General features: G+C 33.9%; 1 long non-coding RNA gene across 1 annotated transcript; it reads left to right on the top strand.

Annotated features, from left to right (window-relative positions):
• The first annotated feature begins 2,621 nt into the window (after window positions 1-2,621).
• On the top strand, window positions 2,622-4,946 carry LOC125580766. The gene is made up of 4 exons (XR_007318527.1): window positions 2,622-2,790; window positions 3,282-3,447; window positions 4,401-4,455; window positions 4,717-4,946. It is a non-coding gene; the product is annotated as an uncharacterized LOC125580766 (long non-coding RNA).
• Window positions 4,947-5,209: the final 263 nt, after the last annotated feature.

Raw genomic sequence — 5,209 nt, 5'->3', positions numbered from 1 at the left:
AATATGTTTGGTTCGGTCACCTTTGATATACCCGTTTTTGAGTTGAGCAATGCAAGCTGCATTATCTTCATATATGATGGTCGGACCCGTTGGGTCGAATATGGACGCATAATGTGGTCCTATACCTTTTGTTCAAAGATGAACTTCGATCTTATATCTTATCTTTATGATAGCGTATTCATTCATACCACAACTTGGTTGGTTCATGCTGAGAATTCGACCAACCATAAGTATTACCAAAATTTGGCTAATTTGTGGTGATGGTCTATAACCTTTTCTAAGGTTTAATGAATAACCATTTAACCTATCTTAAGCTGGTTAGTATAAAACACAAGGAATTTAAAATTCCTCTATAGACTGATTTGAATTGTTCTTATAGAACTTTTCACTTGCTTACATGTAGTAATTTAATTCAGTCCATGAACAACTTTAGGAAAATGCTGTTCAAGAGAACTTCTTTTATCATCTTTTGATTCTGAGCTCAATACCGTTTGGTAAACCTTTTGGTACCAATAATATTATCATCATCATCCAGTGAGTCATATATAGCATACTACATCTTTTGAATTTCTTCCAGACATCATATGTAGTGAAATATGTAGTAGTATCCACCACATTGGATTATATAGACCTTTCCCGGTCTGTCTCACGATTTATCCTTCATTCAGGATTTATATATTCACTGGGCATCATATGGCGTTTACATATTCATGGCCAATACAATACGCCTTTTATATATCACTTTAAACCCCACGTTTCTTTCATTATTCATTATGAGTACTCTTGTGTGGGTTTATGATCCTCGATACATATCTTTGTATTCATGTGCTACACACTTGCGCATTTTCTATGAATATATGTGTCGACACACTTATATATATATATATAGTTTCTTTTAGTTCCAGACATGGTATAAATCAATTTGAGATTTCATTATCTAGGACCTTAATAACCTTATAACTTGGCGTCCCAAGCTATATGGTATGGTACCTAGTTGTTCAGCTGGCCAGCCTTATATCTCAATGTCTGGAATGGTTTTCTTTGATAAAACTCGGATTTTATCTCATGCACCTTTCTTTCTTTCCGAGGTTCCTTGGAATTTATGGAACTTTATTTGGAACATTTATTTGATCTATCTTATATAAACTTTGTAGCAACTTGGTTGTGTCTTTAAGACATCAAAACCGTGTGGTGCTAAGCTGGGATGACATAGTCATTCTTTCTCTCGGGTCAATGTGTCTGGCATTTTATTTTGCTATCATTGTAGCATATGGACGTCTACAAATTATTTTCTAGTCCGAGGATCTTTGCCAAGACATTGATGGTTGATACCAGATGGTAGGTACCATTATTTATCATTCTTTATACCAGCTTATTACTTTTCTCCTTTCATTGTTGGATATTCGGATTCATAAACCTTATGTAATCACCACATTGCTCCAAAACATGCATGAACCTGTAAAGACTCTAAAAAGTCTCCAAAACATAATAAATAGATTCTAAAACACTTATATATCATGGCTGAAAACTGGTAAAATTCATGGTATATCAATATATGTGGTCTCTATGGACGGATTTGTGCAGGTACTTCAGAAGCATCTAAAGCTAAAAAGAGGGAGATTGAAGACTTGGTAGACGCTTTGGGGAACATACCATTAATGGGCATTTGGTAAATATTGCGTAGAAGACTAGGATTAGCCGATTGGCTATTGGGTATATATTATTCATGGTCGACCTATGTATTAGGATTGTCACATGAATTGTATTCTTAGCGTAAGAGTGGTTTCATAAGCTTGTAAGCGAGTGAAAGTACTAAGGCTTAATGGGAGAGGTTCTAAGGTCTTGTATTCGACTTTAGTACGAGTAGGCTAGAATGGTCTTGATCTGTGTGATCCAAATTACCTTGAAAGTGTGCATTTCAAAAACTTTAGTATAAATATACTTTCAATAAAAGTTAATGGTTTTCATATTTTACTTTAGTTTCACTTTAAATTTTAGAGTATAAAAAAGAAACCGATTTTTATTTTAAAAAAAAAACGTATTTAAAACAGTTACAAATAGAACTAAACGAATCATTCAATATTTTTTTTATCTTATTTTGATGTGTTGGTGTTCAGTTTCTTTTCGATAAAACTGATAAAAGTTTGTTTTAATTGTTATTTTTGAGTGTTAAACTACTAATTTTACATGTTTAGTTTTGGGCTCAAATAGCTATTTTTTAGTATTTGTCACAAAAATAGCTCTCAAAAAAGAAAATGACCACAATAGTTCATTTTTATTTTGAATTTTTTAATATTTATTTATTTAATAAAATTTGAAACTCTGTCCCTAAAACTCCACCCTTTAACTCTAAATCCTAAGTTTAGATTAGTTAACTATAGGGTAAAAATACAACTTATATGGTCATTTTCTTCAATGAAGGTTATTTTTGTGATAAAGACTTAAAAAAAGATATTATAGGAAATTTCTCTGTTCCAGAAAATGTGACTATTTTTTTTAGTTTTGATAGAAAAAGAAAAAAAATTCAATATTTATTTATTAAATAAAACAATTTAAATGCTTGCAAAACTAGCCTGTGCTATGCACGGAGATAATACTAGTTAAAAATATTTTTTTAAAAAGAAATGGCACTGTAAATAATTAAAAAAGGCTGCTAGTATAGATGAGAGAGAGAGGGAGAACATTTTTTCCCCCAAATCAGAAAAAAAAATCTCTAAAGAACGCTCAACCTTCGTAGGTGTTTACGACTCTTCCAAACTTTGCAGAAACGGATCCAATTCATTCAACATAGTAAGTGTTTCAACCTCTCCCTCTCTCTGTAAATCATAATTTCTTTGAGGAATTTTTATCGCAATTTCGTTTTTCGGGTTTCGTTTTCTTTAGATTCCGTCCTGATTGGTTTGGGGTTTCTCGCTCGTCGTCTATGTTAGGGTTTCGTGTGAATCTTTCTTGTTCGATTGATTGTCTTGATTTAGGGTTTCGTTATTCCGTCCCGATTGGTTTGGGGTTTCTTGTGAATCTTTCTTGTTCGATTGACGTTTATAGTTCGATTGATAGTCTTGTTTTATGCAGATTGGATCCTGATTTGTTTGGTTTTTGGTACTAAACTCTGAAGAATCGATAGAAAAAAACCCCCTGTATTTCTCTTTTCATTAGGTTTCTGTTTTCTCCTAGTGTTGTTTGTTTGTTTAACCTCTCAAATTCTTATTCTTGTATTATTATGTCTCACAAGTCCTGTCGTTTTTGTTACAGTTTCTAAGCTGCATCTTTATTCTTTGTAGTTTTATTTTAGGGTTCATAATCTGTGGTTTATGGTGTATCTTCACACGAGAAGAAACGGTGTGACGAGAGGGAGATGGAAGAGCTGAAAGGCGAAAAACAACATACATGGGTCTTTATAGCAGCAGAATGTTTTTGCAGTGACTCCGTGTGAAACCTGTCATTAAGGTAAATAACTCTTTCTTATGCTCTACAGATTCCCATCAGTTTTGATGGTTTGATTTTCCACTTCAACCCCCTCCAACCAAAAAAAGATCTTAGACAGACACTAAGCTAATAGTGTTCTGTAAGATTCTTATTTTGGGAACATTGTCCCTTTGCTGCCCCTAAAGGAAACTTATTACCCACGGCTTAAAAAAAGTCTTTTAAGACAAGAAGAGACTTTACTACTAACCCACGGCTTGAGAAGATCCTGTTTTTGATTATCTGAATAGAATGGATTATAACGACCAATAGTTAAGAAGGTCTTTAAGACAAAAGACTAAAATCAAAAACTGATCCTTATTCTACTTACCCACGGCTTAGAGAAAATATATTTGGATGGAATGGGAGTATAACGATCAAGGGTTTAAGAAAGTCTTTGAGACAAAAGACTGAGAAATCAAAAACGAATGCTTATTTTACTAATACCCACGGCTTACAAGTCTATAGACAAAGACTTCATATCAAAAACAACAGATCCTTATTTCACTACCCACGGCTTACACATAAGTCTTTAGACAAAGACGTACAAGGCATGTCAGTTAAAAGAAGACCCACGGCTTACAAGTCTTAGACAAAGGTGTATAAGGCATGTCAGTTAAAAACACCCACGGCTTACATACAACTCTTTAGACAAAGACATATAAGACATGTCAGTTTACTTTGGATGGGAATAACAAACCACAAGTATAACAAACCAACAGTTTAAGAAAATCTCAAGTCAAAGACTACAAATGGGTTTCTAAGACTTGTAGAATGGTAAAAAAAAACTACCCATGGGTTTGATTTTAGAGTGCGGCTTAGATAAACAAAATGTGAACCGAGACCATTTGGATGGGAATAACACGACCAAATGGTTACAAATTCTTTAAATATCCAGTCATGTAAGTAAAGACTAATTAATTTGATTTTTTTTCCAGGCTTGCGCTTTAGGAGGTCTGAGGAGATTGCAAGTGTAGCAGACATCTGTGACAGGTAAGTCTTATGGCAAAGAAATAATCATCTCTCTTCTACAAAGATTTGAAGTGGTTTGTTGAATGGAAAAACGACGAACAACTTCAAAATACTACAAATCATATGTGATTCTTTATTGTACCACATGTACTATATAGCGACACAAAGACTGTTCAAATTTTAAAAACCGATCCAAGATTTAGGTACTGGAAGGAACATGGTAAGCATGAGGCATATGACTACATGTAAGTAAAATCTAATTAATTTGATTTTTTTTTTCAGGTTTGGGCTTTAGGAGGTCTGAGGAGATTGCAAGCGTAGCACACTTTCTGCGACAGGTAGTACATCTCTTTGAATTAGTTGAGTCTCACGTAATTATATATTTTTGAAGGTATGTGAGACTTATGTAGTTTAAATGTCTGAGAAACTTTTTACTTGTGTTATCCACTAACCATTCGTGGTCACATATAATCACGTTCCTGTAATTTTATAATTTAATTTCGGTTGTTGTATGAGTGTCCTGCATTTTGCATTCTGCATCATGTCTTTACAGTTCTGGATTCTGCACTCAGCATTCTGATGTTTGCATTCTGCATCATGTCTTTACCGTTCTGCATTCTGCACCATGTCTTTACAGTTCTGGATTCTGCATCATGTCTTTACAGTTCTGGATTCTACACTCTGCATTCTGATGTTTGCATCATGTATCATGTATTTACAGTTCTGGATTCTGCATCATGTCCTTACAGTTCTGCATTCTGATGTTTGCATTCTG

This window comes from Brassica napus, chromosome C1 (genome assembly GCF_020379485.1).
Source record: "Brassica napus cultivar Da-Ae chromosome C1, Da-Ae, whole genome shotgun sequence".
NCBI lineage: Eukaryota > Viridiplantae > Streptophyta > Magnoliopsida > Brassicales > Brassicaceae > Brassica > Brassica napus.
This window is presented reverse-complemented; position numbering and strand designations above follow the sequence as displayed.